Source organism: Patella vulgata, chromosome 6, assembly GCF_932274485.2.
Source record: "Patella vulgata chromosome 6, xgPatVulg1.2, whole genome shotgun sequence".
Lineage (NCBI taxonomy): Eukaryota > Metazoa > Mollusca > Gastropoda > Patellidae > Patella > Patella vulgata.
Window position 1 is genome coordinate 18,106,483 of NC_065884.2, and position 15,409 is coordinate 18,121,891.

Genomic DNA, 15,409 nt, shown 5'->3' on the forward strand with positions numbered 1-15,409 from the left:
GGTCGCAAGATTAGAAAACTTATTCAAAGTCCTTACGCGGCCTACATTTTAATTGCGCATCAAGGTTATATTTCTACTATTAATCAGGATAATAATTTTATATGTTAAAAACAAAATCTCCATTCGATTTATATATAAAATTGTTTACACCTTGTTGCGTCGGTAGTATGTTATATTGTTCACCTTTTGTTAATACAACTTATTTATCCAAAACGATATTTTAATATATATATACGTACATGTAGCCAGATGTTCGACTTGTCTATACCAATATCGTGTTAATCCTTTAAACAATAGAGTTAATTATAATTGTTTAATTAATAGGATTAACCACTTTGGGGTATAGAGTATACATGCAGTAGGTGGCAATCCGGGAAGGTTGTTTATGATTTGGTAAAAAGTTTCTATAGTTTTAACTTGGCAACGTGGGTTTAACTGCTTCTATTTAATACCAGCATTAGTAAGATGACCAGTTGTTTCAATGCTATACCAAGGGAGAAGAGAAAGTTGGCATATAGTGAAGTCAGTAGAGAACTCGTCAGTTCCAGGAACTAAATTGGGCATAAAATTGTTTTCCTCTATCACTAACTATGCTTTGTGGAGCTCCATAGCGGACTATGACTTCGTGATATGGACTTGAAGCTACTTCTTTTGCCTCCTGTGTCTTTATTGCGAATGCCTCTGTCAATCTGGAAAAACTGTCTACTACTAAGAGAACATGTTTATATACTCCTGGTGTTTCGGTTGATGGACCAAGAAAGTCTATGTGAAACTTCCAAATACTGAACTTGTTGGCATGTTCGTCAGTGGGGGGTCTTGACGATGCCTGCACACCTTTGCTCTCTGGCATGGCTCACATACTTTGATGTAATCATGTACATTTTGATATATTCCATGCCAATAGTATTTGCTGTTCATTGTATGTGCGTTCTATGCCCGTGTGACCGGAATTGTCATGGTACTGTTCAAAAGTGGACTTCTTCAGTGCTTCTGGTATGAAAATCTGTTTTAACCATTTCATATGATCAGGTAGATCTTAACCGCGAGCTTGGTGAGAATGAAGAAGTACGCCGTCTGCTAATTCATATTCTTTGGCTGTATTTGCGACAAACTTGATTTTGTTATCATCATCCGGAAATTTCTTATCTTTTAGAAAGTCGATCATCATCTTCAATTCTGGATCATTGTGTTGAAGGTCTTTAATGTCTGACTGGTTCTTGGTAACCTTATTTTCATCTGTCACTCAATCTAGTGCTGATATACTTGTATTTTGACATGTTTCGTCATACATCAACTCGACCTCTAAGTAGTCATCAGTACATTTTTCTATTGAACTGACAGTTGTAGTGGCATATGGAATTCTGGAAATTGCTCGGCGTTTTGGTTATTCTTACCTGCGCGATATTCTATTGTGTATTGGTATTCTTGAATTTCCAAAGACCATCTATGAAGCCGGGCTGTTGAATGTTTGATCGTTGTTAACCAAGTCAAGGCCTTGTTATCCGTTACTACACTAAATTGTTGGCCAACTAAATATAAATAAATTCTAAAATCTCTGATACCTTCAATCACAGCTAAACATTCTTGTTCGGTCACATTCCACTTGGTTCCGTTGGTTTTAATGCTCTTCCTCCGTAGGTGATAGGATGCTCCATACCTTCATCTAAATGACCCAGTATATACCCGATTGCAGAACTTGATGCATAGTGGTAAGCCTAAATGGTTCTTTGAAATTAGGATAAGCCAGGACTGGGGCCGTAGTAAGAATATCCTTTCGTTTCGAAAAAATGTTCCCTCACAGTCATCATTCCACTTGAATTCCTCATCCTTGTGGAGTAATCGGTTCAATGGCGTTATGGTTTTTGAGTAATCTTTACGAATTTCCTATAATAATTGAATAGTCCTAGGAATCCTCTTACTTCAAGTTGATTTTTGGGCTTTGGGAAGTCCTGGGCAAGTTTTACCTTCGACTCATCTACCTTAACACCATCCTTGGTTAGTATGTGGCCCAAATATGAGATTTCTTCTAATGCAAAATGGCACTTACTAGGCTGTAGCTTCAGATTGTGTTCGATGGGCCTGGCGAAGACGTCTTCAAGATCCTGCAAATGGTCCGAGAAGTTGGGTGACATCTATATAGCACAATATTCTTTTCCAGTTCAAACCTCTTAAAACTTTGGACATAACCATTTGGAATGGCATCCTTTTCCATTGGTAAGTTCCACTATGGACAACAAAAGGTCCAGTGATGTGAATATTGAATGTAATGGTTTGATTTGTTGGGTTTAATAGTTTAAATAGAGCATTACCATCAACGAGCTTAACTAAACTCCTAGCCCCAGCGATGTTGTTTCTATATAAATCTACTACAGGTTCAATTAACATGATTTTGTTTTCATTTTTATTTATTTTAACACTTATATTTATTTCAGATTTTGGTTCCATAACAACCTTTCAATTTACTCGTACTAATGCAACACTTTTATCTATCAAATTAACATCCTATCAGGGAATGTTACTTGTTTTATCAAGAAATCCTGACCTAAAATTAATGGGTGATGTATAGCACCCTGCACCCTGCACGTTTCAAGTCAGTAGCTTGAAGCGTATATATGGTATTAGTGTCAGTGGCTTGTGGCACGAAGTAACAGTATATTGTCGCATACATAATATATTATGTCAACGCTTGGGCGACATAATATATTGTGTTGACGCTCCAAGCGTGTTAGCATATTAGACCTGTAGACTCAGTGGAATGTACGCGTCATCAGAGCGGATCCAGGGGTTGGACCATGGGGACCGGTCCACTCCCTTAACAATAGAAAGTGTCCCTGTAAATAAAAGAGGGCATCCTTATCAGAAAAAGGGCACCTGTGATGTCAGAATTTCAAAAAAGGGCACTTTTCTTTCGGATTAGGGTTAGGGTTAGGGTTAGGACACAGAAAAGAGAGAAAAAACAGAAAAGAAAAAAACAATCGAAACTTACCGATTCCATGATGGAAAATACCGCCAAAATATGTCTCCAAAGCATTCATTGGTTATCAAAGCGCCAATTAAATCTATCGTTGCAAGTTCATGCCTAGTCACCTCCATCCTAGTTCCAAGCGTTGACATAATATATTATATCGCCCAAGCGTCGACATAATATATTATGTATGCGACAATATACTGTTACTTCGTGCCACAGGCCACTGACACTAATACCATATATACGCTTCAAGCTACTGACTTGAAACGTATCGCCTGTGTATATATTGAAAAACATAAAACTTATGAATAAGTTTAGTATCCTCTAAATAAAGTGGTAGTTCTACAGTACCCAAAACGTCTAAAATATTACCACCCACACCTTTAACCGGTGGTATATCCGATTTTGCCAGTTTATATTTTATTCGCGTGCTGTCTAATGTTCTCAAATCCACGCAACTTATGGAAGCCCCGAAGTCGACAAGTGAGTCAATCCTTTTCCCATTTAAAAGGAAAGCATACATGTGGCCAAATTTATTGTAGGAGGATTATGGCTCATATTCGTGCTTCATTGGTGCCTGTCCTTTGAAGAGCCTGGTTGGGAGCTGGGCTGGACAGGCGCGAATACCTTTTGTCTATTATCTCGCCTTTTATTATACCCATTGTATTTTCCCCGTTTGCTTGTTTGGGTATTTTTATAACCAGATCTAAAGTTATTATTACTTCTACTATATTGCTGTTGATTAGAAAAATCTCCAGTAGATCTATATGGAAATTGCCTATCTTCATTACAATTTCTGTATCCATTTGGCAACTGCTGTCTTGATTCTTTTGCATGATATTGGTTGTATCTGTTGCCATTATGAAATCTGTCATTTCGTCTTTTGGACTCCCGGTCATCTAACACTATTTCCATCATCTGCCTAGTGTTTTCCATAATTAGTTGACTCGTCTGTTCCATCTGAGCTTTTGTTATTTCTTTTATTTCTTTCAAAATGGCTGATTGGTCGGTGCCTTGATGCAGAGCGGGAACAGCCATTTCTGGTGATATTTTCTCTACTAAGCACACACTCTGTCTTAATTCAGCCCATGATGTGGGATCTCTGGATAGCACTGTTGCTTTGTGAGATTGTTCTAGTCCTTCACACGTTAATGATATGGCCCACGGTAAAGATAATTTAATTGCCTCAAAATGTTTCTGAGCTCTAAAAACATATTCTTCTCCGGTTTCGTGTGGCATTTTCTTTATATTTAAACTCGATGGATTATGCGAATTTTTGAATTTGAATGTCTCAATAGCACTTGTTTTAATTGTATCAAAATTTGATTTCTGGACTTCAGTTAGTTCGTCGTACCATGTGGAGGCTGGTTCGTCTAAGTATATTACGAACGCGGCTATTTTTCTCTCATTGTCTATCTTATTTAAAATACAATATTGGTCAAAACGATTTAACCAAGATTTTACGTTTTGACAACTTTTTCCGGTAAAGCGTTCTAATGTTTGCGCCATAGCCATCACGGGTTCAACTTCAGTGTCGCTTGGAATGATAGTTAATACGTCATTCGAATTAAAAGTATGTTGTTGATCACTATTTTCAAGCTCACTACTTGCTTCTAGTATCTCCGAATTTCCTTGACTTATCGTTTTTCCACTTCGTAGCGTAGCTCCTAAAAGGGGGGGGGGGGGGTTCAACGGTGTAGTTATAAATGCTTGACTATGTGAAGAGGTCCGGTTTCTTTTTAACTCTCACACCACTTAATATAGGAACGATCCCTGTCTAATAATCAGTCTATACTATACGGGCTGGAACTAAAAGTAGGAACAACTTGTAAGGCTCTAATAACTTTATGGCTAGTAGACAAGTTTCTTGGACTTATATATCCCACGTTGCCAAGTTAAAACTATAGAAACTTGTTACCAACTCATAAACAACCTTCCCGGGTTGTTACCTACTACATGTATACTCTATACCTCAAAGTGGTTAATCCTATTATTTAATTAAACAATTCTAATTAACTACATGTACGTATATATTAAAATATTGTTTTGGCCAAATATTTTGTATTTACAAAAGGTGAACAATATAACAATAGTAAGCTACTAATCTGGTTATACCGTGGGGGGTTTTCGTGAATGGATACGTAATGGCGGATCCTATTATAAATAACTAGACACGATCTGATACAAATAATAGCGAGTAAAACGAGAATAAAGCCATAATATTTAAGGTTGACCACACACCCAAACAGGTGATCAAAACAGGATTTACCGAATTATTCTTAACCCCATAGCTTCGACTTCGATACTTCAGGTACAGACTATTGACCTTTTTAACTTTTGATTAAGTCTGTCATCCATGAGGGAAGATATGCTTTTCCATAGAAAACTTGATAATCTTTCGACCACACTCCCCTTTTTGTATCCGGGTCTGGTATTTTGTTGGGGTTTTAATATTATTTACAGAGGGTCTAAAGGTGTCCCAGAGATACCATAATTTGGGAAAATATAATATATTCCAGGACATTAATCATAGTTTTTCGGACAAAGTACTATATTTCTATCGATACATTTTACAACCATACATAATTGTTCACACATCGCATAATTTCAACGTATTTTGGGTGGAATTGGTATACAGTGTATATTACCAAACTGGCTTCTCGTCCATACGACTTTTATTTCATACTCCTCGCAGTGTTTCGTTTGATTATACCCAATCCCACTTAACACTGCTAAAAGGAAACAAATTTCTGTTCCAAATCGTGACTGGTCAATAGTCCGATTAACATCCAATAGCTAACTACATAAAAATATCATTACGCTTTAAACAGAGCTCCAAATTGGACCAAATATGTTTACATAACGTTAGGTCATGACTCGCAGAAAAACTAATTGCGTGACAAACGAGGCTATCAACATGGATACTGTCCAAAGTTTTAGGGAAGACCCCAGATTAAACGAAGGGCTGTCATTTTGCTGTACTTGGGATAGATTTGATTGAACGGGGAGAATAGACACACTCCTCGAAAAGCTCAAGTATCAGAAGCCAATCTAGCAATGGCCATAAAGGGATTTCTCTCTCTCTCGCTTCAGGAATATGCTTTAATTTGTGTCTACCTTAAGTTATCACAAACTGATCAGCAGTAAACAGTCGCTTCGCCGCTACTATCACTGAACCCGTCTCCTTTAGCCCAGTCGGGGGAGAACAGCAGGACCTTAAACTCCATTTAACGCCATTCAACTATCACTGAAAGGGGTGACAACGGTGCGAATGAATTAGCTCTCAATATTAACTTTTTTTTCTTCTGCAAATTAAATTCTAAAACAATTTTTTTTTCTATAAGAAATAGAAATATATGTGTTGGGAGTATATCTGGATAAAAAAAATATTTCCTATTTCGTGTAAATGGATATATACTCTTCAAAAAAGTTGGGGATATTCAGAAACAATACAAAACTGCGGAAATGCACTGCAGTTTTTATTAGAGGTAACCAGCACTGTTGTTTTTATTAGAGGTAATCATGAACAGGCCAATTGTCTACACATGAACATAAACAGTTCATATGGGCGGCTTATCTGACAGCCCCGTTTCACTCGCAAAGAGATACACCGTCAAAGGTGAAAATGAACGTTTTTGATTTTTGTCTTAATAATGAGTAATTGCTCCACCAATCCTCAGACATTCAACAATTCGTCCTGGCATGCTCCTAATCAACCGTCCAATCACGATTTGGGGCAATCTGACCCACTCCTCTTGAAGTACCACGGCCAATTCTTGCAGTGATGTCGGTTGACGTTGACGTCGACGTCTTCCGATCAATTTAAACGTAACACACTAAAGCAAAGATACGCTAAACAGTAAACCTTATGCAAGAACCGATAGAAAAGCAAACATGGATAGATAAACCAGCACGCGTCAATTTTCATCAACCCTTCCTTGAAGTGTCAAATTTGACAATACCCCCCCCCCCCCACACACACACACACACACACACACTTGTATGGCGCTATTGCGTATCGCATGTGCAGCTCAGTGGTTCTGTTGGGGCGATAAGTTCTTCATCTGTGAACATACTCTCAAAGCATATCAAATGTCCATGTCTATTTATCATATCGCAACCTGCATAGGTATTTGCATTTCAATATCCCCTACTTTTTTGAAGAGTATATAAGCTTTTAAACGCGATAGAGTATTTGACGGATTCTTTTCAGATTTGGTGTGTGGCATTGTGGTTATGAGAGGACGAACACTATCTATTTTCAGCGACTTGTCGTGCCTCTTTTTGCCGAAAAATTTGGAAGGTGATAGAGGCTATAGTTTTTGAGAGATTCGTTTACTTCAGCATTCAACGATTTTCCGTTCCGGAGTTTTCCCCCTTTGCTGAAAACATTTTGAAAGCGATAGAGCCTAGGTTCCCAACCTCCGAGCACTTCAAGATGGGCACCAAAGCTCTCTTCTGACGTCCCGTGACAATCTGCGCCGTTTTGAAGCAGATCCTGATAATTGTTTTGGCCAGATGTGTAACCATGGATGAGACCTGTTTCCAAAAAAGAAAACAGCACTACTCAGAGTAATTATTTAATATTTAATTAAGAAAACAAATTCAAGATACGAACGCTAGATAACCCCCCGGACCTGGATTCAATCGGATTTAAAACAAGCCCACCAGTTGTATTCACGCAAATGAAGATGATTGTGTACGGAGCAGCATAGATCCATTGAATTTTCAATTCGTCATATATTTGTAAATACTGAGTGGATTTGAGTCTATTAGGGGTTCAGTTTACAAGGTGATTCTATAGCGCCAAAATCACGATCGGAGTGTTTTATCTCATTCTGCGCATAGAGTCTTCTACTTCATACCTTGAGAATAGATCTGACGCCTAAATAGCCGCCATATCTAAAAGTTAGTATATTGTTTTGTAATTCGGTTCTACTCAATTTCACACTTAGCATACACACAGACTAAATAAACATATTCAATTCCATTAAATGGGTGCAGGGTAAATACTTCTCAAAATTGTCGAAGTATACTTAGTGTTTTCGACTAAAATCGTCGATTTAGGACTTAAAATGTCGGTCAACTAGCTTAGTGCCTGTTCTCAAGCGGAGTTAACTGTAGACAGGTAATCTAAGTTTAGTATGTGTTTAACTATTACACGTGTTTTTTGGTTTTTTGCACTATCAACATTAGGCTAATTTGTGATTTGACACATTTCTCAAAAATACACTCCTAAACCAGTTCCTAGATAACTGCAATACGAAATGAAAGACGGGCATACGTCAATACGCCATACAGTGTCCTTTTACATGCACGTCTAAGTGCACCCGGCTTTTCATCCCACTCGAAAGACTAGACACCCTCCTTGTCAGGCCCTTCGCCCTGCACTCACTGATATGGGGAAAATACACCGGAAAATGCCGTGGAACTTTCTCGGTCAACACTGGTTAGTGAGCCAGCGTCTTTCTCACCCAGCCTCCGCGGCTTCTAAATGCAATACATATTTTAAATAGAAAACACAGTATTTTGAGGATGCCCATTATGTTTTAGGAAATTGGGGAGTATTGAGGACAAGTAAATAGAAGTCACCAGCGCCTGCATTTTCGCCGTAGAAATTCAACGTTTGTAATTTTTAAAGATATGTTGTAAAATGAAATTGGAGTGACAAATATCCATATACGGTGATAGTGAGTTTCTTATCATATATTTTATTGGTTCGTGAGTAAATTTATATTTTTACCTTATCTTGCCTTCATGTGTCACAGGTTAACGAGTATCTTAAACGATGACAGATAAGCAACTTATCTCATATGTTTTAATCGTTAACTAATTAACCGTTAACAGTAATAATAATGATACAGTCTATAATCCTTTGTTTACTTAAGTTTTCACGCCTATCCGCCATTACAGCGTCTGATTGCGGGATTAAACTGCGATATCTACTGTAGAATGTGTTATTGGGTGATAATGGACAATATCCGTAGGCCTAGATAGTAATGTACCTCTGATATTATCTTAATCGACTTCAATGTTACATTTATTTTATGACTCGGTCAATAATCACATCTCACCAATAAATGGCGAACTATGCCACAGTCATCCGATGATAATCTGTAAAGAGGTTAACGACCTTCATTTTTAAATAAAAGAGACCGGAATAGGCCTACGGTATATTAGATGACGTGCATTTTGACGTCCATGCTGCTAAAAATATTCTCAATTTAATCCTTCTTCAGCATTAAAGGCTCAATACCACTCTTCTTGTAACTGAATAATATGTCCCAATCTTTATTCTGGTCAACAAATTGCACTATTTTACAATATTCCAATTAATTGATGATACAAATTTCATCTTAACACACCTAATTTTAAAAAATTGGAAAAATTCAAATGATTTGAAAAGCCTGACGTAAAGCTTTTCAAATGTGACTTGGATTTAAAAATATTTTTGAACCCTCTGGACAAGTAAAATTGGATTTAATGGATAATTTACACAACAGGTAGGACACTAACACATCTAATACTTAGAATAAGGGTATTTTTTATTTTTTGGAGCTGTCAAGCCAGCAAGAGTGTTATTGTCCCTTTAAAGGAGAGTCTCAGAAACCACTGGGCATGCGTTGATAAGTATGTGACGAAGTAGTTGAATTTCCTCGTATGAAAGTCTCAAACCTAAATAATAAGCCGTTAGAAAATAATCTCAAAATGTGCTTAAACGCAGTTACGTAACTTATTGACTGAATTTCATTGTTCAAACAATAATTTGTTTTCTTTTGTATGAAAAATCACTAGAAAAGTCAGGAAGAGATTTTACTTTGAACATGTGTTTTAAAGAATCCTGTATCCGCAAATGACTAACAAATCAAGTTGATTATTGAGACATTTGATTGGATATCTAAACAAGATCAAATGTGTGATGATCCTGTCGTCATAACGCACCCCTTTTCTTTTAAAAAAAATGATAGATATTAGATATATTATAATTTCCCTACTTATACGTGAATCATTTAGAAAGCCGCATCCTGTTTTGGGCGAATTAACTTTGCTTTAGAACTTAGAAGATCAGGATCATATGACATATTATTGTAGCCCCATTTGTTTATATCAAGATCACAGAGCCCAGTCGGTACAGACTAGTAGGACATTAAGCTCTTTTGTATTTTATTCCAAGGTCGTGATAAAATGGGTTGCACACCACACACAAACAGTTGCACACCACACGCAAACAGTTGACTCAATGACAGACGGTATGATACAGCGCGCACGTGCTAACCACTCTTCCAAATTTTTTTATGAAATTATTTAAATTTTGGATATGTTGTGTACAATATGCATATCTATAACACACCTTTCCTTGTTGGTCACGTTTTGCAGATGTTGTGTACAAGATGCATATCTATAACACACCTTTCCTTGTTGGTCACGTTTTGCAATGTTCAGACGCTGTTGGCAAAAAAAAAAAACACTTGAAGGTTTCAGTATTGTATACATTTGTGTATGTGGTTTCTGACTGTCGTAAAATATGTGTAAAAACAACTAAGTCCAGCGGGTAATTTAGTTAATCATTAAAAAAAAGTCAGCATTTCGCCATTAACTAGAAAATAAAGATAAAATTATTTTTTATATGCCGATTTATCGGAAACTGTGATAATATGAAATGTTAGCTGTTCTAATTAGCGAAAATACCTATACGGATATTGTTAATTGCTATTAGAAGCTAACAGAAGCTTGAATTTACTCCACTTACCCCACCCCACCCTCAGATGTGAAGTGGGTCCCCTGGCGTTGAACCAAGCAATCTATTAATTCTGCCGCAGTCTTATTTTCTGTTATTTTTGTATATTTTTAGTGATTCCAACACTAACGATGAGATATCAGATAAATTGCACTTTCAATCAGGGATGTCGACAACTATATAGTATCGCAGCACAATTTGCGATACATATTTTGTCCGTGGCTAATCAAAAATTATAATCTAACGTTTTTTACTGCGAATCATTAATATGCCTGTCATTCTGGATATTGATACGAAGATTTATCCACATTTTGATGACTAGAAGGCTTTCTCAACACTTCAACGTGTATAAAATGTCAAATAAAATTTTATAAACAAAACCGAATTCTCCGTCTGACAGTTTCTTCTCGAACTACCCAGACACAATTCATTATGCTATATAATACAGGGACATAACTCTATGAATAGGGACTATTAAACCGGAAATAGGTAATCAAGTAGCACCACTCATGTTGCGAGGCATGTTAATTTCGAGTAATTATATCAGTATTCAATTTGAAAAAAAACAACAGTGTATTCGCCACGTATTGTAAATAAAATGTAAAAAAAATAGATACATGTAAACGTATTGTAAAATGAGAAATCAAAGTAAGAATTCCCGTGAAATATTATTGTTTATATCGCGTGTGTCTATATTAATCGAGTTTATTGGTTAATTTCCTCGTGTGTCCGATTGAACAAAAATAGTAACACACGATAAAAAGCAGACGAAATTGTTTTCTGACGAAGAAATGACAACTAAAATGAGTGTGGCTTCGGAAGCCACTGCCAAGCATTGGTTTCAGACAAATACCTAACCAAAAGTCTTACATCACAATCACAAACTGTCACAGCTACCTGTAGCAGTGCTAAAAATATTTAAGAATGAAATCTAATCATTTGTTACGAATTAAAGTAATATCTTGTTATTTAGTTGTTGAATGCTGAAACAGAAAAACTGCTAACCAATTTTTAAATTTGCTTATCAAATTTGGCAAAATTGGACTTTTTGATACTACTGATCAACTGTGAAAAATTACCGACAGCCCTGCTTTCAATAAACGAGTGGCGCTGTGTAAATTATTTCTCCAATCCAAATATATTTCGCTGTGATTTCACTCTCTGAGAGAACAGCCGCGGTAGCTCAGTGAGTAGGGCGCTGACTTGAAGGTTCGATCCTGATGTTGTCAGAGTAGTTTTATCGGGATTATCCGATGTAGTAGGACGTTAAACCCTATTTCTTTTCATTTCTCTCTGAGGGGGATGACAGGCAAATATTAGTAACTGAATACTACCCGTTTTCCCCATCAAATACCGAACCCTCCCATCCCACACCCTGACGTTGATGAAATCAGTCTAATAAATTTGCTGTTTTCTAGCTTCGTTAAAGCTAATTCAACACTATAACTGCGAAAACTCGAATAAATAATTAAAATATTGTACTTTTGATAATCGAGGGTCCAAATCTGAGAGCTTCCGTGGCTGGGGAGTAAGAAGGGTAGTGGGGTCTCAGGTTAACTCCCAAAGTTGGCTGAGAACGTTTCTCGGATTTTCTGGCGTTATTTCCCCTTGTCAGAGGTTCGGGGCGGGGTCTTATCAAGGAACTGTGTCTAGTCTTTCGGGTGGGACGAAAAACACTTGAAGTTAGAATTAGAAAAAAAGGAGTAGGCTGTAGCGGCGCTGCCCCGGCAAGATTTCCCTGAAAGCACGCTGCATGGCGTATGCAAGTCCATGTTAGTGCAGAATAGTAGGACTTTAAAACCACCATTTTAATGTCCAAAGCGGTCAATATAAAGATTGGTATCGACAGGGCGAGTCAGTCACCAGACAGGGCGAGTCGGTCTCTAGAAAGAAGGAGCTATAACGGGTAAGGATTGAAATAATATAATAGTATTACATAAAAAACGTGCAGGACGGAGGGTCTGACAAGGACACTGTCCAGTCGTTGGTATCGGACGAAAAACCAGGTTACCATTTACACATTGGCGTGCACGAAGAAGAAGCATTAACAGTTGGAACCGCAGGACACTGTAGGGCGTATGCCCGTATTCCTTAGTCCAGACCGTACAGAACCGCATGACGTTAAACTCCATTTCATTTTATTTGGATAATAAAAAATGTTAACTTGTACATAATATGATAGGAAACGGTCTGTTAAAGATACATTATGGGAGATTAGATAAAAAGCTGGCAGCTCTCGCTATAATATTTAAAAACTACGAGTAGATTATGTAAAGGGCAATTTGCTGAAAATTTCAGTCAAATTGATCCACTCTGGACCGAGATTTTAGAGATTGAATTTTCGGACTAGTCTCGATCATCGTTACTAAAATCGGTACTATAAAAAAACAGTCTCGATTATCCATTTCATGATTAAATCATGAATGGAAGTCGAACAGCAAATCGGAAACTAAAGTTGATTATGGTCTGGATACGTTAATTAATATCTAATTAATAACTTAGATAACATTTTAGGTCTAAAGAAAGATCTACAATAGGCAGATTTAGCTCTTGCATAATGTATGTTTAACTATACATATATGTCGTTATATTAACTAGAATTCAAACAGTTGAAAATTTGATATATTAATAAGATATCCTTTTAGGAGATTGTTCATTTGCTACTATTATTTAACCAAAATTGAATAATTAATAAAATCGTCAATGACCATCTCGTGACTCTTGAACTGAGCTTACGCTAAAATCTACTTATATCGCTGGAAATTAAATAAAATATTAGGTGGGGCAAGTTAACCCTTGTTGAGATACACGGTGATTTCGTGACCCTACGAATAAATCCTTAACATTTGTGGGGAACTGGTTCACAATTGTCTAGCGAAAATTTCATACATTCTCAGGTACATAATATTGCTAATAGAATGGAAGTGACTCAGTGTCCAACATTCAACAAGAAACTAACGGGTCTTGTGGACCCCCTCTCCTTCAATTTAAAGGTGCAAAATTTGTATTTAAAATCTTTTTTATTGATGATATTATGTAAATCATTCTAGTAATCTAGATCTGAAAACTATTCTAGGTACTCTACCAATACCATCAAAAGACGGTTCTACAATTAAGTTATTTGCAAATGTTAATGGTTACAAAAATACCTTATATTGCATATCTTCCTGGATTATTATTCAGTCTTTATATGAAGCTCTAGTTTTGTTGTATTTGAATAAAATTATGTATCCAATAATCTAGTTATATCTGGGGTCTTAGATTATCGCTTGTTCCCAAGTTTGCGCAAGGTTAATCACAGAAGTGGAGTGACCCTAAACCAATTGCAAAAAGCAACCAATGCAGTTGAGTTCAATCATACTTATATTAGAAAACATCCTACTCAAATTCGGTTGAAGTCAGCTAAGGCGAAATGACGCAATTAATATAATTAAATATGACGGTGTCCAGGAAGTTTCTGAGAGCGACTTCTCGTAAGCAGTGCGTTTCAGTGAGGGTACAATAAATATATTTTTGTTAAAATCTAACAATACAAAGTGGTCATAGAGGCGAAATAACAATTTTTTTTGTACATGGTGCCCGTCATTTTGTTCAAAAAGAATGCTAAATTTGGTTGGCAATAAAATGGCATTGTCTTCATCAATAATCAGTCACTATTTCGTAGGATGTGTCTTTTACTCTGTCTTTTGTTTGGTATCCGTTGTCTCTGAATTTAAAAATGAATTGTGAAAATCCAACATGGCAGAAATTCAAAATGGCATTCAAAATGGAATCCCAAATGGACGAATTTAAATTAATCGTTATCTTTTACTGTTGGATTTGACTTATAACGGTTTTCGAAGTCGTTCAAAATGGCTATTTGTTTAATTAATCGTCAGTTCGTCCGTTGGATATGGCTTGTAATATGTCTTATATGAGGATTTTGAGGTTACTGAGTTCAATGCCGACTCCAAAAACTAACGTTGAATAGCCCAGATGGATTACATGTGAAAGGGCAATCAGAATAGTATCCATAATGGGATTTATTCCATGTGGATATCGCTTTTGAAATATATCTAATAAGGTTTTCGGAGTTACTGAATTCTATTTTGAGTTCAATAATAAATTTAAGAAATTAAATTATTTGTTTAGAGTTCTTTCTTTTTTAGTGCAATCATCTTCATTTGGTATACTTTTCAACCATCTTCACTGGGGTCCGGTTGTTATGAATTAGGTCAGAAATGGTTTTGCGATCTGTGTGTACTGTCCTTTTGTGGTGTTAATTCCAGGGATGACCTGAAAATGAGTATGGTAAATTCAGGGATTCCTAAAGTAACTTTTGTTTTTGCGTAGTTTGGGGTTCCCCTTTAGTGACAACCCCACCGGACCAGTCCCCTTATAGATTGGGGAACCCTTCACGGCCTTTAGTCCGTCCCTGGTATCATACTCGTCGACCGATAGTAACCACATTTGAGTAAGATGTTGTCTGATTATGTATCATTGAAATAAACTACATTTGTTTCTTTTGCAATTTGTTTGGGGTAAAACGTTAATCCTCCCAGCCTATATAATATATTGAAATATCGTTATTTCAAATACAGACCATGTTGTAATTTTAAACAATAATATCTGTGGATCCAGGGAGATGGATACGCCCTCATTTCGAGACATGCTTGCCCAGTTGAGGAGTTCATATAGCTATCCGATTAGTATTACCTTTGTTT